Source organism: Bombina bombina, chromosome 1, assembly GCF_027579735.1.
Source record: "Bombina bombina isolate aBomBom1 chromosome 1, aBomBom1.pri, whole genome shotgun sequence".
NCBI lineage: Eukaryota > Metazoa > Chordata > Amphibia > Anura > Bombinatoridae > Bombina > Bombina bombina.
The window spans coordinates 92,633,891-92,660,378 of NC_069499.1; the positions used below are offsets into that span (position 1 = coordinate 92,633,891).

Here is a 26,488-nt window from a genome sequence, read left to right on the forward strand (position 1 = left end):
AGACTCTCTTGCATTTGAAACAATCTATGTTGAGAGGGATCTGCAGGCAAGATACCTCATTATTGTATGCAAAATGAATAATGTTATTCTAACATTAGTGAATGTATACGGTCCTATCGGGCCAAATTAGGTTTTTGAGAAAACTCCTGAGGCGGGTGTCCACTGTGAGACAGGGTGAGTTGATTATAGGTGGATATTTCAACTTGGTGTGGGACCCAAACATAGATAGACAATCTCATGTACACGGAGGTATTGATAGGGCAGTAGGTTCACTATCAAGGGCCTTCCAGAACTTGGTGGCACAATATCAGTTGTACGATGCATGGAGAGCTATGAATTCAGTTGAGAGAGAGTTTACTTTTTATTCGAATCCCCATAAGTCCTACTCTAGGTTAGATACCTTTTTCATCTCCCCTCGGCTCATTGATAAGACCACTTCTGCTAAAATTCTGTCATCTTATTGGTCTGATCACCAAGCGCTTGCGGTGGGTATAGGTACATGTCCGCATTCTGGTGTTTTTTCATGGAAGCTAGCTGACTGGCTTCTTGGCTCTCCTGAAACAAAAACAGAGATAGATTGTGTAATTACAGACTTCTTTACCATAAACGATAATAGAGAAAACTCAATGCAGACGTTATGGGCAGCCATTAAAGCTTATATTAGAGGCTATTTTTTTAAACAGGAGGCCGTAGCTAAGACAAAAGGGGGGAGTCCTTGGCAGTATTGACGTGTCGCCAACGAGAGCTGCAAAAATTACTCGAAAATAAATTCTCACATCAGGTAAATGATCAGATTCAAACAATCAGAAGCCAGATTAGAGATTTAGAGATAGCAAGAGTACAAAGAACATTCGAGAGATTTAAGCAGTTGTATTATTATAGTAACAATAAGGTGTCCACTCAATTAGCTAGTAAGCTCCGTAATAGGATGGTGCAACGTAGAATTCTAGCATAAAAAGAGGTATCCAGTCTTTGGACATCTCCAGGAGATATAGGTAAAACTTTCCATAAGTATTACAGTTCTCTTTATAATTTAAACCCCCTAGCTGGAGAACAACAACCAAACAGAAATCAAATAAAGCAATACTTAAAGACTCTTAATCTCCCAACCTTATCACTAGATAACATAGAACAGATGAAAGAGCCAATCTCTTTAGAGGAGGTTGATATTGTATTGAAGAACATGAAAATAGGTAAGGCTCCAGGCCCAGACGGCTTTTCTGGTAGGTTTTTTAAAAAAATTAGCGAGCAATTAGCACCTGTCCTCTTAAGATTTTTTAACGAATCTTTCACCTCAGGTAGCCTACGGTCTGAGTTTCTAGAAGCATCGATCATTACCCTATTAAAACCGGATAAAGACCCCCAAAATTGTGGGAGTTACCGGCCGATTTATTTGATCAACATTGATACTAAGATATATTCTAAGATTCTGGCTGGTTGCCTGGCTAAGGTGATTCCCTCCCTGATTCACGGAGATCAGGTGGGCTTTATTCCTAGTAGGGAAGGACCAAATAATACAAGAAGGCTCATGCATATATTTACAGAAGCTAAAAGGAGAGGGGTTCCCCTCCTCGCCCTGTCACTAAATGCCAAAAAGGCCTTTGACAGGGTGAGGTGGGACTACCTATGGGAGGTATTAGAGGTGTTTGCAGTTCCTGTGGAGCTCAGAACGGCAATTAAGGCGTTGTACTCATCCCCCACGGTAAGAATCAGGGGAATAGACATTGTGTCCCATAAGTTTGATATCTCGAATGGTACTCGTCAGGGGTGCCCTCTGTCACCACTTTTGTTCGCTTTGGCAGTGGAGCCCCTGGCGCAGGCGATTAGGCAGAATGAAGACATAAGGGGGATAAAGATTGGAAACTCTCATCATAAAATCTCATTATTCGCCGACGACGTTACTTTATTGTTGACATCTCCTCGTTCATCCCTACCGGCTGTTATGTCTGTCTTAAAATATTTTGGCTGTCTTAGCTATTATAAGCTAAATTAATTGAAAACAGAGGTGCTACATATTAATGTGGAGGTGAGAGACTTGATATACCTCCAGAATAGATATAAATTTAAATGGTCTGCAAAATATATCAAACATTTGTGAGTTTTCCTGGGGCCAAGTATCCGAGACGTCATATCTAAAAATCTTGTAGACAGATTACCTGAGTTTAAGAAACTATTGAATTCCTGGGAGTATGCTGAAATTTCTTGGACAGGTAGAGTGGCAGCGATAAAGATGTCCTTCCTCCCTAAGATCACATATTTATTTCGGTGTATCCCATTTCAGGTTCCTAGAGCCTTGCTGAATAAGTTGCAAGGTTTGGTGACTGAGTATATTTGGAGGGGGAAGAAGCTGTGAATTTCTAGGACTTTATTACATAGACCGATAGATAAAGGAGGGCTAGCCCTGCCAAATTTGATCCATTATCATGATGCAGCACGTCTATCTCACATCTTAACATGGGGGAGATAAACGAGCATTTTTAGGTGGCAGGATGTGGAGCGAGCCCTCTTACCTCACCCACTAGAACTTTCAGATTTACTATGGATTCCAACACACAGTAGGCGGCAGTTGGGAATTGATCACCCCATAATGCTCGACAATTTGAAGTTTTGGGATAGAATTAAGCATCTAGAGGGGGTTGCTCCACATCCTTCACCAATACACCCTCTCAGAAGTATAACGAGATGCATGTTGGAGGCGCATGATTCCCTTTGGGAGAGATGGGATGGTTGGTGTGTTAGGGATCTATACGAAAATGATAGATGGATGTATGCGAGAGAATTCATTGACAAATTCAAATTACCCCAGAAATATAATTTTGAAATATTCAGGCTATTCAGCTTGATGAGATCATGGGGCTTAATGGGACAGACCCCAAGGGAGGTATCCAAATGGGAAAGCTTTTTACAGTTGAGCGGAAAGCCGGGGGGAACCATGTTGTTTCACTACCACATTGTGTCAGAGGGCCATATAGAACATATGTCGAATCCCCAGAGAGCTTGGGAAATTGAACTGGGCTTCGCGGTGGACACCCGCGTCTGGAACAGAGAGTTGGCATTTACTAGGAAAGTACTTAGAGAGCTTCATTATAAGGTAGCGTGAGGTGGCATTTAGTTCCCACAAGATCACATAAAATATTCCCAAACTCCTCCCCGCTCTGCTAGAGAAACTGTGGCCAATTGGGGTCGTGGACCCATATTTGGTGGGACTGTGCCAGAATTGGACCTTTGTGGAAGAAATGTTTTAAAATTCTAAAAGATCTAAATTATAATATCCCCTATACACCTACTAGTGGGTTATTACATTTAACATTCACGAAAATGGCCTTGCCTAGGAAACAATTACTTATTTACTTATTCACCTCAGTGAAGTTACTCATAGAGAGAGCGTGGAAACAGCTTTCGCCATCTACAATTCAAGAAGTCATTTCTCATATGGCATACACACAAAATATGGAAGAATAGGTTTATAGGATACAAGATAGATTGCATATACATTACAATACATGGAACCAATGGAATGAAATGTTTCAGATTTAGTTATTAATATGTAGATAGGGTAGTTATCACTCAAAACATTCTTCCAACTGAACGGTTCTGATAATTGAAGAAGAGACAACGAGACTGTTTGCTATATATTGTTTTATTTGTATTTTGTGAATGTCACTCTATTTGGTTTAAATAGCTAAAGAGGAGATATTGGTTAAGAATGTGATACTATAATTATGCAATGTTAGCTATGCGTGTTTATATTTTGTATTTGATAAGTTAAAAAATCTGGTACAGGTATGTAGCATAATGCTGCTTGAGTTCATCTCCTTAAGACTATTAGCAATAAGCTATTAAACTACAATTAAACTAACAACCAATTAAAGAAAACTAAAATACACATTACAAAAATCCTAACGCTACTCTAAAAATTACAAAATATCTGATTACAAAAAAATTAAAAATACTAAATTACAAAAAATAACAAATACTAAATTACGAATAATAACGAACGAAATTATCAAAAATAAAAAAGAATTACACCTAATCTAATAGGTGTAATTCTATCATAATAAAAAAGCTCACCCAAAATAAAAAAAAAACCCTAGCCTACAATAAACTACCAATAGCCCTTAAAAGGGCCTTTTGTAGGGCATTGCCCTAAATTAAACAGCTCTTTTACCTGTAAAAAAAAACCCACAAAGACCACAAACAAAACTTAACATTCAATCAGAAGAAGGCCCTACGGGATCTTCAAAACAACAATAATCTGGTAATACGCACTGCGGATAAAGGCAGTGCGGTAGTGGTAGTGAACAGGTCAAATTATATAGCTGAGGCACTCTGCCAGTTGCACAATCCACGTGATTATTCAAAGCTGAATAGGGACCCCACTAGAGCATACCAGCTTGAACTCAAACATATTTTGGACGATGGTAGGGAACAGTGGTTCCTGGACGAACAGACTTTTGACTATTTGAATGTACAACATCCCAGGACCCCCTGTTTCCACCATCTTCCAAAAGTACATAAAACTTTATCTAATGTACAGGGGAGGCCTATTGTGAGTGGAATCGGCTCACTGCTAGAACGTCTCTCGCAGTGGACTGATTCCATTCTACAGCCCCTTGTGGTCCAATTGGCTTCCCATTTAAAAGACACCAAACATGTCATCAATATCATTAAAAATTTCAAATGGGATAGCAGCTATACATGGCTAACTATCGATGTGGTTGCACTATATTCCTCTATCCCACATGACAAGGGTTTGGAGGCCATTAAGTACTTTTTGTTGAATTACTCTGACTTTACTGTAGATTTCCAGATATTTATTATCAGAGTTGTGAGGTTTCTTCTCACCCATAATTTCTTTCAATTTGAGGGGGATTGCTATCTCCAGAGATATCATATGCCAATTTATATCTTGGTTGGTGGGAGCTGTGCCGCATCTATCGGGATGGCAATCCCTACAGGGATAATATCAAACTATATTATAGGTACATCGATGACCTGCTTCTAGTCTGGAAAGGTCAGGTAAACAACATTGAAAAGTTTATGTCTTCTGAATTCCAATGATCTGGGCTTGAGGTTTACCTGTGATTTGAATCCCATAGAAATTCATTTCTTGGACCTGTCTTTAAAGGGTTCGATTGACAAAGGGATCACAACGTGTGTTTACCGCAAGCCTATATCGGGGAATTCTATTTTGCATGGTAATAGCTGTCACCCTGAAACGCTTGTCAGCCGAAACGCATAAGCCCAGTGCTGCGCTCACTCTGCATGCTGAAAGTCTTCCATCTGTTTTTAAAGGAATCAATAAAGTTCAAGTTTTATACTACCAGGCGTGGATCATACATTTTTTCATTGGAAGTTTGCCAAGGTAATAGGTCTGTTATACCAGAGAACCACTAGTATAATGTATCTACCGTTTTTATCTTTTACCGTGTGTGTCACCTGAAAGTGGATAGAGTTTTTAAGAAGGATTCCAACCCCCCCTGTTTTAGATTTCCCTGATGCTAAGTAGGTGTTTTGGTATTTATGGCTAAAAAGTTTCGGTTTGCTACCCCTTTTGAAATGGGTTTCCTGAAGGAATAATACATCACTAGAGGCTCTGTATAGGTCTCTGAATACCATAGACTTTTTTTCAGCGCTGTTTGATCCCTTTACATTCATGGTGGTAAATGTAAGCATGTGCGTGTACTGCAGCATTTTGGCTTATTGGAGTGTAAGGCCGGCTAGAAACCATAGAGATGTGTTAGGAGTAGAGGTGCAAGCTATGTGTAATAATGAAGAAGAGTATTGGACAACTTCAGCTATTGAGGCTGTTAGTAAAATAACCCTGTTTCAGTGCAGTCAATAATTCAAAAAGTTTCTTATGTTATTTGCTTTGATATAATTGCAAAACCCAATCATATGTAAAAAGTAAAAACTTTGATATATGACCTGTAGCTACAATGGCTGACAGAATGTTCTTACAGATGTTTAGGTGTTCTGAAAAGTCAAGGTAAGGCATTGTCCAGTGCTCGGGCTTTAAGTGAAGGGGCTAAACTCTGGTCACCCGTTTGAGTGGTGTTGTCTGTGGGGTTGTCATCTATGCTTTGCTCCTTTGTATATCTCTGCCCATCTTCTGGGTGGGGTATGCTGATATTTAGGGCTTCACAAAAGCTTAGAGATGTCATCCATGTTTCTGAAAGTGGCTGTAGAGTCTCCTCTAGTGGCTATAATGCTGACTGGAAATCCTTAGCGATATGGGATCTTCTGATCCTCAACATTGTGGTGATGAAATGTAGTTCTCTTCCTTCTTGCAGCGTCATTGGGCTGAGGTCAGCGAAGATCTGTATGTTGTTACCTGGGTGTGTTATCTTTTGTTTTTGTCTAGCGTGCCTGAGTATCTCCTCTCTGTCTTTGTGGTTCAGCAGTTTTACTATGACATCTCTCTGAGGGGCCTTTTGTGGTGGCTTTGCTCCTAGTGCCCTGTGTGCTCTTTCTATGATCCCTTGAGCTACATGATCCCTTGATTGTTCTGAATAAGTCCTGAATGCATCCCTCTAGAGCGGCTGGCTGTATCATTTCAGGAATACTGCATATGCGTAAATTATTGGGACACCCTCTGTAATACAGATCTTCCACTTTTTCTAGGAGATGGTGTATTGTCTCTTCCTGGTCATAAACCAATTTTGATATATGGTGTATGTTGTTGCAGGTAGTGTTATGGTTTTCTTCAAGTGTTAAAACTCGCGTGGTAACCTTAGATAAGTCTTTTTTTGAGTTCTCCGTACCAATTTTTGACCTCTCCCATAATCTCTTTGATATCCTCATTGGTACATAGGGATTGTAGGTCTTCTTTGGTAATTGTGGCATTGCTGATGATAGATGGAGATGCCCTTTGGGAATCAGCAGGAGTAGTAGTAGATAAAGTGAAAAATAATCCTAGCGTTTCACAAACGCTAGGATTGAATATTGAAACAAATAAAAGGGACTTTCATTCATGAACTATAAGATACTTCATGTAAAAATATAATAATAACTAGTATTTATATAGCGCCTTTCTCCCAGTGGGACTCAAAGCGCTTTTTCAGCACTCGCTCTCGGATTTAACCAAATCGGCAGCTGAATAGTAATAGTTGTCATTATTACCCAATTTAATTGTACTAATTTTATCGACCTCGGAAGGAAGAAGGGCTGAGTCATCCCTGCCGGGATTTGAACCTGTGACCTTGGATCTTTTAAACTGGCTTTTTTGTAGTCAGGGCATTTACTAACTGAGGTACCTCACTGGCCTTAGAAATCTTCTTTATTTGTCTCAACTGATCGGCGATTTGAGCTACTAACAAAAAATTTGCTAAGAGGTGACATTTTCACCTCTTAGCCAATAGCAGTAAATCCGGCTCTCATGGGCGCCAATCAGGATTTACTGCACTGCTAATGGTTAAGAGGTAAAAACGTCACCTCTTAGGAAAAAATGTTTTGCCGTGGCATTTGTTAGCAGCTCAAATAGCCGATCGGTTGAAACAAATAAAGGAGCTTTCTACATGAAGTATCTTATACTTCATGAATAAAAGTCCCCTTTATTTGTTTCAATAGTCATTCCTAGCATTTGTGAAATGCTAGGATTAACTTTCACTTTAAGGAGTAAATGTTGGGCGATGTGGCGGCTGTTTCTTGATGCTTGAGATATTGCTGCATCAGTTTGACGTTGCTATTGTGTTCTGATTTGTTGTTTCTGCAGCCTGGCATATCAAGATATATGGTTTTGCAATACTTTAGGCACTTGGTTGGAAATATAGATGTCTGAGTATGATCAGAGTCAAGGTTAGGGGATGTTGTCTGGGGCCCTTTGTGCTTAGGGTATCAGATATAATGTAGGAGCTTCTGTGTTGTTTGTTCCTCTGCAGGTGTGGATTATTGCTTCCCAGGGTAACCTTTATTATATTTTGTGTCCGTATGCTGCAGCAGCAGGCAGCAGTCTAGCTTGTGTGGCCTCTTGACTATAGCTCTAATAGTGAGCTCAAGGAGTAATATTCCTGTGCTATATCAGTGAAGCTGGTTTGCCTATGCGTTTATATAGTCAAGGAAAAGAAGACAAAAACTGGAACCAAGATGCCAGTGCAAAAGATGGTTTATTCAAGTAGTGAACAGTAGGTCATAAAAGCTCCTACTAACTGACGCGTTTCACGCATAGGCAAATGCGCTTCATCAGAGATCGTTTATATAGTGTTCTTGGGCTGCAGATGCCTGGAAAGAAGTGCCCTTTGTGATCAGTAGCCAGCCAATAAAGTCTGGTGTTAGTGCAGCGCTACCTGTTCACACGTGGTTACGTCCGTTTCCTGCTATGGCTCTTTCAAATTTCAGTCGGCAGTCCCCCACTCCGGGGGTGCTCCAGAGGGATGCCGCGCTGTTACCGCTACAGATCGTTGAGCCACAGACCCGTTGTCTAGTCTGCCTGTTGCCTGCGACAGATGCCAGGTGCCGATTTTGTCCCACTAGGCCCCTGCAGTACATTGTTGACTTCCGGTCTCGTCACTCGTGAGCCCTGCTCCAAAATCTTTTGTGGACCTATGTGATGTGGGTTGTATGGTGCACTGTTTGTGAGTGGATTAAGCCAGCCCTGTAGATCTATGTGGCCATCTTCCAGTGCGGCCAAGCTCCACCCCCGAATTCTATTTTTTTCTGTCTGTATATATTGTTATATACACAAGTTTACATGTTTAAAATAGAAATCTCAGAAATGTTGGTGTTACATTAAAGGGACAGTCTAGTCCAAAACAAACTTTCATGATTCAGATAGGGCATGCAATTTTAAACAGTTTTCCAATTTACTTCTATCAACAATTTTGCTTTGTTCTCTTGGTATTCTTAGTTGAAAGCTAAACCTAGGAGGTTCAAATGCTAATTTCTAAGCCCTTGAAGGCCACCTCTTATCGCAGGGCATTTTGACAGTGTTTCACCACTAGAGGATGTTAGTTCATGTGTTTCATATAGATAACACTGTGCTCACGCATGTGGAGTTCCTAGGAGCCAGCACTGATTGGCTAAAAGGCAAGTCTGTCAAAATAACTGAAATAAGGGGGCTGTTTGCAGAGGCGTAGATACAAGGTAATCACAGAGCTAAAAAGTGTATTAATATAACTGTGTTAGTTATGCAAAACTAGGAAATGGGTAATAAAGGGATTATCTATCTTTTAAAGCTATAAATATTCTGGTGTAGACTGTCCCTTTAATATAAATATGTTTAATCAATTCTAAAATGCTTTGTGATTATTTAAGGTTTGTGGGGAATTGTATTTAAATTACTAAAACTGTTTATGAAGACCCAAATAATTTCTTTCTATATTTATATTTTTTTTAATATTTTTTATTAGATGGTGTTATTACGAGTGTAACTGTACTTTGTAATGTTTTCTTGATGTGTTTTGTGACACTTTCTGTTTCAGTTAACCAGAGCTCTGAGGACGTGGTAATCATTCAAGTGTAAATCGCAATTGCGCTCAAGCGATCATGTTCAACTTGTAATTAGGGATGGACGAATGTTTCTAAAAAATCAAAAATTTGAAACGAATTTTGATATATTCGTTCTTTTGAATCGAATGTCGAATGTTTATATAACATTTTAACATTCTATTTTCGCATTTTCGTTTTTAATTTTTCAATAAAATTTGAAAATATCCGTTCAAATAATAGAATGTTTAGCTATGTATTCATTCAATTTCGAAAATGTAATATTCAAATTTGAATGTGACATTCGAATTCAAATATAACATTCGAATTTGAAATAGTGTTTCTAGTCTACAACTGTGTTTAATAAATGTAATATTCAAATTTGAATGCTACATTTGATAATAGAATTTTTTAGGATATTCATTCTTGTCAACATTCTATTATGTAAATCGAATTTCTACAATAACATTCGTTCTAACATTCAAATTCGAATGTAAACGCATTCGCCCATCCCTCCTTGTAATACGAGCAATAAACACAACGCTCTCAAACACTTTCAATAAACCCCTTTTCGCTGGCTCTTAACTATTAACACGCCACTCGTAATCTGGCCCAATATGTTTATACTATACTAAGTTTTGTGCCAAAAAAGTAGTTTATAGTAATTTTTGTGGTTAAAAAAATAAATAAAAAATCTGAAAATGAAATAACCTAATGCTGTTTCACTTGTGTTGGTGCAAGTTCTGTGTCATGTGATGAGTTTGGTGATTTGTCTTCTTTGTTTCTTGCCGTGAGAGCTTTACAAACGCATACAAATAAAATGTATGCAAAAAGTATAAATAACCGTAAAGAGAAATGTTATATGGCCATTAAAGGGAACGTCTACTACAAAATATGTATTGTCTAAAAAGATAGATAATCCCTGTATTACCCATTTCCCAGTTTTGCATAACCAACACTGTTATATTAATACACCTTGTACCTCTTTGATTACCTTGTATCTAAGCCTCTGCAAACAGCCCCCTTATTTCAGAACTTTTGACAGGCTTGCATTTTAGATAATCAGTGCTGACTCCTAGGTAACCCCACGGGAGTGAGCACAATTGTATCTATATGGCACATATGAACTAGCTCTGTCTAGCTGTAAAACACTGTCAAAATGCAGTGCTAAGAGACGGACTTCAAGGGCTCAGAAATTAGCATTTGAGCCTAGCTAGATTTATCTTAGAACAAAGCAAATTTGAAGATAAAAGTAAAAGTCACTGAACACATCAGAACGAGGCTCCCATTGGAGCCTATGGAAGCACCCTTTGATGAGCGCAATGTTTCCCAGCAATGCGAACGCGAGCTTGCGTTCTCATTGCTGTTAACTTTTAATACCAGCGCACATTAGCGTGTGCTGGTATTATAAAGTGGAATGTAAATATTGCTTTCATGAAAGTGATATTTAGCACTCCACTTGTAATCTGGCCCTTTATGTTCTTATAAATAAATTATTAGTACTTTAGGGATTAATCTAAGACTTTGTACAGGAAGGACTCTGACTAAAGAACTTTTTTTTGGATTTTCTTTCATGATTCAGATAAATCATACAATTAAACACAAACCTTTCTAGTTTACTGCTATTATCAAACAAATGTACATTGTTCGCATGGTATTCTTTGTTGAAGAGAATACATAGGTAGGTATTGTGCTTTTGTCTGGAGCACATTATGACATCTGTTTTGCTAGAAATTTTAACATTTCTGCCATCTAGTGTTAAAAAAAGTTTATTTTTAAAAGCATTCTTTTAAAACTGTGGCTAATTTGGGCCAAATTACAAGTGGAGTAGAATTTAACGCTCCCAATGGCACGCTAACTCCACTAGAAGTAAGCTTTTTGTGCGCTTGGGTAGCACTCATATTACAAGTTAAAAGTTTCCACTCGTGCGCTAACCCAATGCGTACAAAAAGCAGAATATTGCAATTGTGTTAATGTATTCACCCATAGAAGTTAAAAGAGCAAAAAAACACCTAGATTACGAGTTTTGCGGTAACAGGGGTGCGGTGCTAACGCTCAGTTTATGCTCACCGTTCACCTACAAACAACGCTGGTATTACAGATTTTTTTTTTAAACCCGGCGTTAGCCGCAAAAAAGGTGAGTGGAGAGCAAAATTTAGCTCCACATTTCACCTCAATACCAGCGCTGCTTACGGTAGCGGTGAGCTGGCTAAACATGCCCGTGCATGATTTCCCCATAGGAATCAATGGGGCAGATTCGGCTGAAAAAAAAAACAGAGCAAAAAAGCAGCGTTCAGCTCCTAACGCAGTCCCATTGATTCCTATGGGGAAATAACATTTACGTCTACACCTAACACCCTAACATGAACCCCGAGTCTAAACACCCCTAATCTTACACTTATTAACCCCTAATCTGCCGTCCCCGACATCGTCGCCACCTATATTATATTATTAACCCCTAATCTGCCGCTCCGGACACCGCCGCCACCTACATTATACTAATGAACCCCTAATCTGCTGCCCCCAACAGCGCCGAACCCTACATTATATTTATTAACCCCTAATATTCCGCCCCCAATGTCGCCACCCCCTAACTACACTTATTAACCCCTAATCTGCCGTCCCCAATGTCGCTGCCACTATATTAAATATATTAACCCCTAAACCTAAGTTTAACCCTAACCCCCCCTAACTTAAATATAATTTAAATAAATCTAAATAAAATTACTATAATTAACTAAATTATTCCTATTTAAAACTAAATACTTACCTGTAAAATAAACCCTAAGATAGCTACAATATAACTAATAGTTACATTGTATCTAGCTTAGGGTTTATTTTTATTTTACAGGCAACTTTGTATTTATTTTAACTAGGTACAATAGTTATTAAACAGGTATTAACTATTTAATAACTACCTAGCTAAAATAAGTACAAATTTACCTGTAAAATAAACCCTAACCTAAGTTACGATTACACCTAACACTACACTATAATTAAATTAATTCCCTAAACTAACTACAATTAATTACAATTAAATTAAATAAACTAAAGTACGAAAAAAAACCACTAAATTACAAAAAATAATAAAATAATTACAAGAATTTTTTAATTGCACCTACTCTAATCCCCCTAATAAAATAAAAAAGCCCCGCAAAATAAAAAAAAAAAACCTACCCTATACTAAATTACAAATAGCCCTTAAAAGGGCCTTTTGCGGGGCATTGCCCCAAAGTAATCAGCTCTTTTACCTGTAAAAAAAAAATATAATACCCCCCAACATTAAAACCCACCACCCACACACCCAACCCTACTCTAAAACCCACCCAATCCCCCCTTAATAAAACATAACACTAACCCCTTGAAGATCACCCTACCTTGAGACGTCTTCACCCAAACGGCAGAAGTCCTCAACGAAGCCAGGCGAAGTGGTCCTCCAGAGGGGCAGAAGTCTTCATCCGATCCGGGCAGAAGAGGACCTCCAGACGGGCAGAAGTCTTCATCCAGGCGGCATCTTCTATCTTCATCCATCTGGAGCGGGTCCATCTTCAAGCCAGCCGACGCGAAGCATCCTCTTCCAACGACATCCAACTGAAGAATGAAGGTTCCTTTAAATGACATCATCCAAGATGGCGTCCCTTGAATTCCGATTGGCTGATAGGATTCTATCAACCAATCGGAATTAAGGTAGGAAAAATCCTATTGGCTGATGGAATCAGCCAATAGGATTGAAGTTCAATCCTATTGGCTGATCCAATCAGCCAATAGGATTGAGCTCGCATTCTATTGGCTGTTTCAATCAGCCAATAGAATGCAAGCTCAATCCTATTGGCTGATTGGATCAGCCAATAGGATTTTTCCTACCTTAATTCCGATTGGCTGATAGAATCCTATCAGCCAATCGGAATTCAATATTATTTTAAATTATATTTAAGTTAGGGGGGGTTAGACTTAGGGTTAGACTTAGGTTTAGAGGTTAATACATTTAAGATAGTGGCGGCGACGTTGGGGGTGGCAGATTAGGGGTTAATAAAATTTAACTAGTGTTTGCGAGGCGGGAGTGTGCGGCGGTTTAGGGGTTAATATATTTATTACAATGGCGGCGATGTCCGGTCGGCAGATTAGGGGTTAAAAAATGTATTTAAGTGTTTGCGATGTGCGGGGGGGGGACTCGGTTTAGGGGTTGATAGGTAGTTTATGGGTGTTAGTGTACTTTTTAGCACTTAAGTTAAGAGTTTTATGTTACGGCGTTAGCCCATAAAACTCTTAACTACTGACTTTTAAATGCGGTAGGAGTCTTGACAGGAGAAGGTGTACCGCTCACTTTTTCCAAGACTCGTAATACCAGCGTTAGGAAAATCCCATTGAAAAGATAGGATACGCAATTGATGTAAGGGGATTTGCGGTATGCTCGAATCGCGGAATAAAAGTGAGAGGTACACCTGTACCTGCCAGACTCGTAATACCAGCGGGCGTTAAAAAGCAGCGCTGGGACCTCTCAACACTGCTTTTTAAGGCTAACGCAAGACTCCTAATCTAGGCGATAGTGAGGAAAAAACTAACACTCTACTCGCTCGCAAAACCCGATTGCATATTCTCAAGTCCGCTAACCCGACATAAAAATATTAATATTTCACATTCCAATGTCCACAGCAGAATATGTTCTATTTATTCTTAAATACATATTTCTACAAATATCTGATGGTATTTTGGTAAAATATAGCTATATCTATCTATCTATCTATCTATCTATCTATATATATATATTCTGTATATAGATGATTATGTACAGGGAGTGCAGAATTATTAGGCAAGTTGTATTTTTGAGGATTAATTTTATTATTGAACAACAACCATGTTCTCAATGAACCCAAAAAACTCATTAATATCAAATCTGAATAGTTTTGGAAGTAGTTTTTAGTTTGTTTTTAGTTATAGCTATTTTAGGGGGATATCTGTGTGTGCAGGTGACTATTACTGTGCATAATTATTAGGCAACTTAACAAAAAACAAATATTTACCCATTTCAATTATTTATTTTTACCAGTGAAACCAATATAACATCTCAACATTCACAAATATACATTTCTGAAATTCAAAAACAAAACAAAAACAAATCAGTGACCAATATAGCCACCTTTCTTTGCAAGGACACTCAAAAGCCTGCCATCCATGGATTCTGTCAGTGTTTTGATCTGTTCACCATCAACATTGCGTGCAGCAGCAACCACAGCCTCCCAGACACCGTTCAGAGAGGTGTACTGTTTTCCCTCCTTGCAAATCTCACATTTGATGATGGACCACAGGTTCTCAATGGGGTTCAGATCAGGTGGACAAGGAGGCCATGTCATTAGATTTTCTTCTTTTATACCCTTTCTTGCCAGCCACGCTGTGGAGTACGCGTGTGATGGAGCATTGTCCTGCTTGAAAATCATGTTTTTCTTGAAGGATGCAGACTTCTTCCTGTACCACTGCTTGAAGAAGGTGTCTTCCAGAAACTGGCAGTAGGACTGGGAGTTGAGCTTGACTCTATCCTCAACCCGAAAAGGCCCCACAAGCTCATCTTTGATGATACCAGCCTTGCTGGCATCTGAGTCGGACTGGAGCTCTCTGCCCTTTAGCAATCCAGCCACGGGCCCATCCATCTGGCCCATCAAGACTCACTCTCATTTCATCAGTCCATAAAACCTTAGAAAAATCAGTCTTGAGATATTTCTTGGCCCAGTCTTGACGTTTCAGCTTGTGTGTCTTGTTCAGTGGTGGTCGTCTTTCAGCCTTTCTTACCTTGGCCATGTCTCTGAGTATTGCACACCTTGTGCTTTTGGGCACTCCAGTGATGTTGCAGCTCTGAAATATGGCCAAACTGGTGGCAAGTGGCATCTTGGCAGCTGCACGCTTGACTTTTCTCAGTTCATGGGCAGTTATTTTGCGCCTTGGTTTTTCCACACGCTTCTTGCGACCCTGTTGACTATTTTGAATGAAACGCTTAATTGTTCGATGATCACGCTTCAGAAGCTTTGCAATTTTAAGAGTGCTGCATCCCTCTGCAAGATATCTCACTATTTTTGACTTTTCTGAGCCTGTCAAGTCCTTCTTTTGACCCATTTTGCCAAAGGAAAGGAAGTTGCCTAATAATTATGCACACCTGATATAGGGTGTTGATGTCATTTGACCACACCCCTTCTCATTACAGAGATGCACATCACCTAATATGCTTAATTGGTAGTAGGCTTTCGAGCCTATACAGCTTGGAGTAAGACAACATGCATAAAGAGGATGATGTGGTCAAAATACTAATTTGCCTAATAATTCTGCACTCCCTGTATAGGTATAGATATATACAGAAATAAATAGGGATATCTATTTAAAAATACATGGAACTTATTCTGCTATGTACAGAACATTGAAATGTGAAATATTTACAGTAAATACACAGTATAACATGTTATACATGTTTTTATCTACTTAACCGCAAAGGCCTCCAATGCACTATAACCCCAAATAAGGACAAGGGTGCAACAGATTCCAAATAACAAAGTCCAATGATTGCACTCTCTGGGTTTAACTCACAGCAAACTTTAATGTGAACGTTTTTGGGGGAAGGAGTGAATGCTCCAAAAACGTTCACATTAAAGTTTGCTGTGAGTTAAACCCAGAGAGTGCAATCATTGGACTTTGTTATATATATACTGTATATGCATATTTAGACATGTATAAGTATGTAGCTATATGTTAAAGTCCATTGCCTGCCTTTGCCTGAAATCTTTGAGCCCTTATAACTTTTTTATGCAATTTGTTTGTTTTTAATCATTTTTATCAGATAGTGTTATTATAAGTGTAACTGTACTTTTTTTGTGAAACCGTTTACCAGAGCTTTGAGCATGCAGTAATCATTCTAGCGTAAATTTCGATTCCACTCACGCGTTCGTATTTACTTTCAACTTGTAATATGAGCACTACCTCTGATGCCTGCAAAAACTACTACGATATTCGTAATCTGGCTCACAGTGCTTCAGACACATACATTAGGCATGCTCTCCATCAAAGGATAATATAAGAAAAATATAAACACTTTTATGCTCCATCGGAATCAAGAAAGAGAACATTTAGGTGTCAGGTGTCTTTAATCACCTTTTAATTACTTTTTATTTAAATAATCATCATTTTCTGGAAGCAGCCACTATGACATCACATTTTACCCTGACTTTAATTATTGTCCTCCACATGTCAAGGAAGGATAACACTGCTGTAAGATACAGGCTCATATCTCTCTTCAAGCGAAGGGGCCGATTTATCAAATGCCTGGCAGACATGATTCGCTGTAGCCAACAGCATACGCTTGTGAAATGCTTGTGCAATGCCGCCCCCTGCACATTCGTGGCCAATCGACCGCTAGCAGGGGGTGTCAACAATCCTCCCGATTATATATGATCGCAATGATTGCAGTCCGCCACCTAAAAGATGCGGACGAGTTAAGGAGTAGAGGTCTTATGAACGCTGCTTCTTAACTTAAGTTTTTCCGGCGAGATTGCACCAATCGCTGCTTGGTAAATCTACCCCTAAGATTTAATATTGACACCAAACCTTCTAGTTTATAGATTAAATTCTTCCTTACTAACCTTTTAAGCCTTGATGCAGAAAAACTTTTTTTTTTTAAACTTAGCATTTGTTTGTGTAGAAAAATGAATAAACTATTATTGGTTAATAGTAGTCACAATTAGTTACAACTCCAGTAACCAAGTTGGATTGTACTGAATTCACTGCAATTAGATTTGTATTTTCATGAAGCTGAGAATGTTCTAATTCAGTTTCTGTATCTCAGACAGCTTCATTACTTTCAATAGAACGCAGTTTGCAGCTCTCTAAGGCCTCCAGGTACAACCCCTTTTCGTACAGAATTTAGGAAGGTCAGCCCTGTAAGGTGTGTGAGATGTTTTAACTCCAAGCTGAAGAGGTCTTGAGAATCTACCGTAAAGACAAAGTGGAAGCATTTGCAGACTTTGGGCTCCATGTACTAAGCCGTCAATTCATCCGTCATTTTAGACGCGGATAAACTCGCCGTTACTCGCCGCGGGCGAAATGGTGTCCGCTGTCACTATGTACTAATAATCCCCCAATAAATAGACAAGTCTAGCCCGCCGCGAGCAGTGGCGGATTATTGATAAATTTGACGTCTCGCTCGCCGCGACTAAGCTGATGTACTTTTAACTTTCAGTTGAATTGTCTGGCCAATTATTAACACGTGACATGCAAGGTGTCACGAACATCATAGTAGTCGCGGGAATAGAATTTTGCTCCTATAAAAGTTCAACTTATCTAAACAACTTTATTATTGTTCTAAATTTTTTGAAGAGTGATAACAGAGCGTTATTTTTGTAATATTTATTTACAATTTGGATATGGCTTCATCTGGATCTGATAATATATAAATATTAATATAAAAATAATTATAAAGATTGACAACTATACAATACAAATTTAAAATATAGATTACTCTTTAATTACAGTCGACAAATTTGGCGCAATTTATGTACATGGAAATGAGAGACAAATTAGACGCCAGTTATGCTGTACAATGCTGATATTACTGCCTTTTATATATGTCTAGACTGGCGTCTAGATTGACTTTCCTATTGTTTTGTACCTTGCCCGCCACCTAAAAGGTGGCGAGGCAAAAATAACGAGGTGGGAGCGGAAATTGTAGCGAGCGGACAAATAGATTTTTTAGTACATTCGTTTTTGGCGAGTTGGTGGTCAAATGTGTCTAATTACAGTGAAAAATTGAGAGGTAGCGAGGTTTGGCGGATAAGTACGCTCGCAATTTTAAAGATGCGAGTTTGAACATAGTTGACGACTTTGTACATATCAGTTTGCGAGTTTTGACGCGAGATTTGTTGCGGGTAGCTCGCTGACTGCTTACTACATGGAGCCCTTTGTGCCTTGTTTCTGAGAATACCTAGAGGCATTTTTTATGAAGATCCTGAACTATAATGGAGCAGCCATGAATACAATAGGAAATATTAGTTTTTGGATATTTAAAACAGGTTCCCTCCTTAATAATAAATGAAAAAAAGATATAACTTAAAATGACATGAAGCCCAAACTTTCTCTTTCATGATTTAGATAGAGCACAAATTTTTAAACATGTTTCCAATTTACATATACTGTATTATCAAAATGTCTTCATTCTCTTGGTATCCTTTGTAGGAGGAACAATGCACTACTTTGAGCTAGCTGAGCACACAAGTATGCAGCCACCAATCAACCGCTAGCTCCCTGCTCCTGAGCATACCTAAGTATGCTTTTCAACAAAGGATACCAAGAGAATTAGATAATAGAAGTCAACTGGAAATTGCATGCTCTATCTGAATCATGAAGTAGATTAACATAATTTCATTAATTGTATGTTCCATGCAATTTGCAAAAGTGTAATTTGTATTACCTTGTACCTTTCATATATATGAGGAAGGGGATACTCTGTCCCCGAAACGTCACTACTTTCACAGTAAAAGATTTTTCATGGAAAGACCAGAGAGTGCCAGTTTTTTGTTCCGATATATATATATATATATATATATATATATATATATATTAATATTAAAATTCACTGCGTTTGCTTAGCAAACAAAGAAAGAATATTTGTCGGAGGAATAAGTCAATTATTTACAACTTGGTAAATTTAACTTTGGGGGAAACATGGCATAAAAAGGGGTATTTCATCACTGTTTTCAAACATATTAGCAAATATGTTTAACAAACAACCTATCAGGAGGTATAAATTACTGCACTTTAAAGAAGCCATATCGACATGCTGAAGAGGAAAACAGTCTCCTAACGGTAATTTATTTATTAGTTTGATTGTATTGTCTTTTAAACTACAAAAAATATAATTTCAAGCATTATGGCACCAAATGCTGAATTTCCTCAATGCCCAAATTACAATTGTTTAGATACAATGATTTAACTAACTTTACTATAGATAGATAGATAGATAGATAGATAGATAGATGATAGATAGATAGATAGATAGATAGTTTTTTTTAAGAAATAGCAGAAGCAGCTCTGTGTAGATATTTCAAATGTTTTTGCAAATTAAAGGGCTATTATTGTCAAACATTACATGCTCTAATTCATTACAGCAAGTAATTTTAAGTCTAGCGAAAATGTAATGCTATGTTTAACCCCTAAAAAGGCATTAAACACATAAGGCAAGATTACAAGTAGCGTGTTATGCTTTTTCCCGCAATCAATTTCCATTGCGTAGGTATTACAAGTCTTGAAAAATCACGATTGTGTGCTAGCCTTCGACTTTTGCGCAACAAAACTTTCTGCAATCGAAAAGCTTTAGTTAATAACTTTGTGCAACAAAAAAGTTTAACAAAACACTTCAAAAACACATTACAAAATAGTTACACTCATATTAACACTGTCAAATAAAACATTTTTAAAAAACATATTGTACACAAAAGTTATAAGGGGTCAAAGATACGAGATTGCCGGGGATAAAAAAAAAAAGCTGATGCAGGGATTTTACATTGACATACATACACAAACATAGAGAAATATGGATTTATATGTATAGACATATGTTTAACAATGGAGAAAATATTTCACTTTACAATCTTATGCACATTAAACAATATCTCAGATGTATTTTCAAAGAGATTTTCATATATATAGATCTCGAGATATCTAGACATATATATATTCATATACATATCTCGCTATAAAACAATATATAAGTCCAAAAATCATCATATATATAGAGAAATATTTATTTTAAATTTAATAGAATATATTCCATAGCCAAAACACTTTCGCAATATGAAATATTCGCATTTTCATGTACACTTTTCGAGAAGAATACGTCATGGGCTTCTCCATTGACTTCTATGGGGAATACGTGAATGCGCACATGATTTCGCTGTTTGTATTACACAGCTAAACGCGCACGCAAAATAAGTTATTTCTCAACTTGTAATAGATGCGCAACCCCAAATGCAAAAAAGCCATAACGCGTGCAGAGTTTTCGCAACTGATTTGCCACGCGACTTGTAATCTTGCCTATAATATAAGTACCACTTAGTGCATACTATATAAATATATGGTGATGCTGGTACAATGTATGTAGTAGTAGCAAATAATTATTGGTTTTAAGCATTGCTGATGAATATGCGATAGCCATTGTGGTTTTGAAATGTAATATAAACTCTGATGTAATTATGACATCATCAGTGTCCAAAAATAGTTTCCCAAGTAAACTTATATGTGTGAATGTATTGTTTTTGTGTTGGAATAAATATTTAGAAAATGTACTTTTTATACAGTTTTTTTTTAGTTTGTAATATGTTGTCTGTAGTGTCCTTAAATTATAACGTTTATCTAAGTGTTTAGAATGACTTATTTAACCCATTCACTACCTGGAATTTCAGAGAAAAGTTACCAAAAGTACTGCACAATATTTAGCATTTTTGCTTTCACTCAGTGTAAACAGAAATAGAGATTTTGTTTTTTTTAGTTACCTATGTAAACTATATATATATATTGGCATAAAGAAAGTGGATGACAGTTTCAGCTAGCTATTTATTCATAGAATTTAGAAATTATTGTTAAATTATATATACACAAAAAGATGATCACATTCCACAAAAACCTGCAGCTTTCTAACTGTAGAAAAAAATCAGCAGCTTTGTCTAAAATGATGCAATGGGATAAAACTGCCCAAATTCCCAAAATTGACTCCCAAATCTAGATATATTTTCAAATTAGGTGACCCAAGGTATTGATCTAGGCCCATTCTGATATGTTTGATGCCACAATTTGGCTGCTAAATACTATCAAAGAAAAAAATAGTTTGTTAATTTTTTTGCAACCTTTGGGTTTCTCACTGAAATTATTTACACACAACTACTGCAGTCATAAAGCAAATGGTTGTAAACGCTTCTCTGGGATCCCCATGGTTCAGAAATAGCAGATATACATGGCTCTGCTCTTCATTCGGCTACATTCCGAGTTGTGCGTTAAGGTAAAAAAGCAACATTAAGAGGTCCTAACGCTGCTTTTTGTACGCCCGCTGCTATTACGAGTCTTGCAGGTATAGGTGTACTGGCCACTTTTTTGGCCTTACCGCAAAACGACTTACGTAAACTTCGTAAAGTCTTTTTTCTATGGGACTTCCATAGCGCCGGTATTACGAGTCTGTCCTGGGAGGCCAAAAAGTGAGCGGTACACCCTCTACCTCCAAGATCCCTAACGCATCAGCCAATAGGATTTTTTCTACCTTAATTCCGATTGGCTGATAGAATTCTATCAGCCAATCGGAATCTAAGGGACGCCATCTTGGATGACGTCACTTAAAGGAACCTTCATTCGTCGGGTAGTCGTCGGATGAAGAGGATGCTCCACGTCGGATGTCTTGAAGATGGACTCGCTCCGCGTCGGATGGATGAAGATAGAAGATGCCGTCTGGATGAAGACTTCTGCCCGTCTGGAGGACCACTTCGCCCGGCTTGGATGAAGACTTCTCCCAGCTTCGTTGAGGACTTTGGCCCGGTTGGATGAAGACTTATGTTGATTCCTTTAGGATAGTTGTCCGGTCTTCAGAACTGTAAGTCGATCTTCAGGGGGTTAGTGTTAGGTTTTTTAAGGGTGTATTGGGTGAGTTTTATTTTTAGCTTAGGGTTTGGGCCTGCAAAAGAGCTAACTGCCCTTTTAAGGGCAATGCCCATCCAAATGCTCTTTTCAGGGCAATGGGGACCTTAGGTTTTTTTAGATAGTATTTTATTTGGGGGGTTGTTTGTGTGGGTGGTGGGTTTTACTGTTGGGGGGGTTGTTTGTATTTTTTTTTACAGGTAAAAGAGCTGATTACTTTGGGGCAATGCCCTGCAAAAGGCCCTTTTAAGGGCTATTGATAGTTTAGTTTAGTCTAGGGGTTTTTTTTTTATTTGGGGGGGCTTTTTTATTTTGATAGGGCTATTAGATTAGGTGTAATTAGTTTAAATATCTTGTAATTTGTTTATAATATTCTGTAATTTAGTGTTTGTTTTTTTTGTACTTTAGCTAATTTAATTTAATTTATCTAATTGTTGTTAATTTATTTAATTATAGTGTTGTGTTAGGTGTTATTGTAACTTAGGTTAGGTTTTATATTACAGGTACTTTTGTATTTATTTTAGCTAGGTAGTTATTAAATAGTTAATAACTATTTAATAACTATTCTACCTAGTTAAAATAAATACAAATAAATACAAATAAAAATAAACCCTAAGCTAGCTACAATGTAACTATTAGTTATATTGTAGTTAGCTTAGGGTTTATTTTATAGGTAAGTATTTAGTTTTCAATAGGAATTATTTAGGTAATGATAGGAATTTTTAGTTAGATTTATTGTAATTATATTTAAGTTAGGGGGTGTTAGGGTTAGACTTAGGTTTAGGGGTTAATACATTTAGTATAGTAACGGCGAAGTTGGGGGAGGCAAATTAGGGGTTAATAAATGTAAATAGGTGGTGTCGATGTTAAGGATGGCAGATTAGGGGTTAATAATATTTAACTAATGTTTGCAAGGCGGGAGTGTGGCGGTTTATGGGGTTAATATATTTATTATAGTGGCAGCAACGTTGGGGGCGGCAGATTAGGGGTTAATAAGTGTTGGTAGGTTTCGTCGAAAATTGGGGGCAGCATATTAGGGGTTAATAAATATAATGTAGGTGTCGGCGATGTTGGGGGCAGCAGATTAGGGGTTTATAAGTATAATGTAGGTGGCGACGGTGTCCGGAGCGGCAGATTAGGGGTTAATAAATATAATGCAGGTGGCGGTGATGTCGGGGGCAGCAGATTAGGGGTTAATAAGTTTAAGATTAGGGGTGTTTAGACTCAGGGTTCATGTTAGGGTGTTAGGTGTAGACATAACTTTTATTTCCCCATAGGAATCAATGGGGCTGCGTTAGGGAGCTTTACGCTGCTTTTTTGCAGGTGTTAAACTTTTTCTCAGCTGGCTCTCCCCTTTGATTCCTATGGGGAAATCGTGCACGAGCACGTACAACCAGCTCACCGCTGACTTAAGCAGCGCTGGTATTGGAGTGCGTTAAGGAGCAAAATTTTGCTCAACGCTCACTTCTTGTCTTTTAACGCCGGGTTTGTGAAAACTCGTTAAACCACCGCTGCATGTAAGTGAGCACCGCACAGCTCAAAACGAAAAACTCGCAATCTAGCGGATTGTTTGGTAATTAAAAAGCAGCTAATTGCAGTTGTTTACCACTCTTCCAAAATTCTAAGCAGTGAAGGGGTTAATCAGTTACCTACCTGTTAAGTGTAATGTTTGTTGTAGTGTAGGGATTACTCTTCCACCTGACACTTTTTACCCCCTGATCCCTCTGAAACAGCTCTGTTCCCTCCCCACTTGACTAACAAGACTGCAACGGTTGCAAAACCTATCGATGCAGATCTGTGTTATGTGGTATGCTGGGACTTCGCATGACGAAAATCTACATAGCATTGGATGAAGGGGTTAAAGAATCATGAATCCCAAAATGTTCCTTTGTTCTCTTGGTGTCTTTTGTTGGAAAGCAGGGACATAAGCTAAGGAGCATGCATGTGTTTGAACCACTATATGGCAACAGTTTTTCAAGAATGTTATACATTTACAAGAGTACTAGATGGCAGCACTATACAGCTTCCAATTACCCCGCATTATGCATGTTTCTTGATTTCTTTCTTTCATGATTCCTATGGAGCATTTTTTTTAAAGAAATTCTCATGTCACCCTTTGATGGAGATGTGTCTAGAGCAGTATATAGCAGCAGTTTTGTAAGAATGCTTTCAAAAATATAATTGTTTTTACACTAGGCAGAAATGTATACCATTGTTAAAAGTCAAAACTGCTCCAAAAGCTACCTTCTTAGTTATGCTCTTCAACAAAGTATACCATATAACAATGTACGTTTGATAATAGACATAAACTATTGTATTGTATTGTATAATTGTATGATTTATCTGAATCATGAAAGAAAATCTTGGGGTTTAATATCCCTTTAAAGGGAGAATCTAGTCAAAATAAAAAACATAATTTATACTTACGAGATAAATTCCTTTCCTTCCGGATAGGGAAAGACCACGTCTTCATTCCTTACTGTTGGGAAATAAAACACCTGGCCACCAGGAGGATACAAAGACACCCCAGCCAAATGCTTAAATTTCCCTCCCACTTACTCATTACCCCAGTCATTCTGCAGAGGGATCAAGGAAAAGTAGGAGAAATATTAGGGTATAAAGGGTGCCAGAAGAATAAGAAACTTAGACAAAAAAAAAGGATGGGGGCCGTGGACTCTCCCTATTCGGAAGAAAGGAATTTATCATGTCATCATAAATTATGTTTTCCTTCCTAAGATAGGAAGAGTCCACGGTTTCATTCCTTACTGTTGGTAAAACTATACCCAAACTCCAGAGGACACTGAATGAATAACGGGAGGGAACAAAAAGAAAGAGGAGGACCCTATTCTGAGGGCACCACAGCCTGCAAAACTTTTCTCCCAAAAGCTGCTTCAGCCGAAGCAAAAACATCAAACTTGTAAAAATTAGAAGTATGTAAGGAGGACCAGGTAGTCGCCTTACAAATATGATCCATAGAGGCCTCATTCTTAAAGGCCCAAGAGGAAACCACTGCTCTAGTGAAATGAGCCGTTATCCTCTCAGGAGGATGTTGTCCCGCTGTCTCGTAAGATAACTGGATGACACTCCTTAACCAAAAAAAAAAAGGAAAGTCGAAGTAGCCTTCTGCCCCTTCCCTGAATAGACAACAAATAAAGAGGAAGATTGTCTAAACTCCATAGTAGCCTGAAGATAGAACTTCAAGGCACTAACCACATCCAGATAAGATAAGGGAACTCACATTGCAAAGAGATCTCAGAAACTCTGCGTGCAGAGGCAATAGCCAATAAAAAGAGAACTTTCAAAGATAACAATTTAATGTCAACGGAATGCAATCCAATGAGGAGCCCCAGATCTAAACACAGGTCTGATCCTAATTAGAGCCTTATCAAAGGACTGCACGTCTGGAAGCTCAGCCAGTCTCTTGTGCAATAAAACTGACAGGGCCGAAATCTGTCCACTCAGGGAACTTGTAGAAAGGCCCTTCTCCAGTCCATCCTGGAGAAAAGATAAGATCCTGGCAACCTTAATTCTGTGCCAGGAAAAACCACGCACTTCAAACCAGAATATGTAGGTCCTCCACCCTTTGTGGTAGATACGCCAAGTAACTGGTTTACGAGCTTGATTGTGGATTGCTGACAGCGAATAGCTGTGGGCCTCCGCCCACTCCAGAATTTGAGATACTTCCTTCATTGCCAAGGAACTTCTCGTTCCTCCTGATGGTTGATGTAAGCCACCGAGGATATATTGTCTAATTGGAATCTGATAAACTGGGACAAACCTAGAAGTGGCCAAGCCTTCAAGGCATTGAAGATTGCCCATAGTTCCGAAATTATTTACACACAACTACTGCAGTCATAAAGCAAATGGTTGTAAACGCTTCTCTGGGATCCCCATGGTTCAGAAATAGCAGATATACATGGCTCTGCTCTTCATTCGGCTACATTCCGAGTTGTGCGTTAAGGTAAAAAAGCAACATTAAGAGGTCCTAACGCTGCTTTTTGTACGCCTGATGCTATTACGAGTCTTGCAGGTATAGGTGTACTGGCCACTTTTTTGGCCTTACCGCAAAACGACTTACGTAAACTTCGTAAAGTCTTTTTTCTATGGGACTTCCATAGCACCGGTATTACGAGTCTGTCCTGGGAGGCCAAAAAGTGAGCGGTACACCCTCTACCTCCAAGATCCCTAACGCATCAGCCAATAGGATTTTTTCTACCTTAATTCCGATTGGCTGATAGAATTCTATCAGCCAATCAGAATCTAAGGGACGCCATCTTGGATGACGTCACTTAAAGGAACCTTCATTCGTCGGGTAGTCGTCGGATGAAGAGGATGCTCCACGTCGGATGTCTTGAAGATGGACCCGCTCCGCGTCGGATGGATGAAGATAGAAGATGCCGTCTGGATGAAGACT

General features: G+C 38.4%; 1 protein-coding gene across 1 annotated transcript in view; it reads left to right on the top strand.

Moving 5' to 3' along the window:
* Positions 1-19,153: 19,153 nt before the first annotated feature.
* Positions 19,154-26,488, top strand: part of LOC128644880 (serine protease inhibitor A6) — a 60,717-nt gene continuing 53,382 nt past the window's right edge. The window contains exon 1 of the mRNA XM_053697515.1: positions 19,154-19,260. The gene's annotated coding sequence lies outside the window, so the exon portion shown is untranslated. The remainder of the gene's footprint in view (positions 19,261-26,488) is intronic.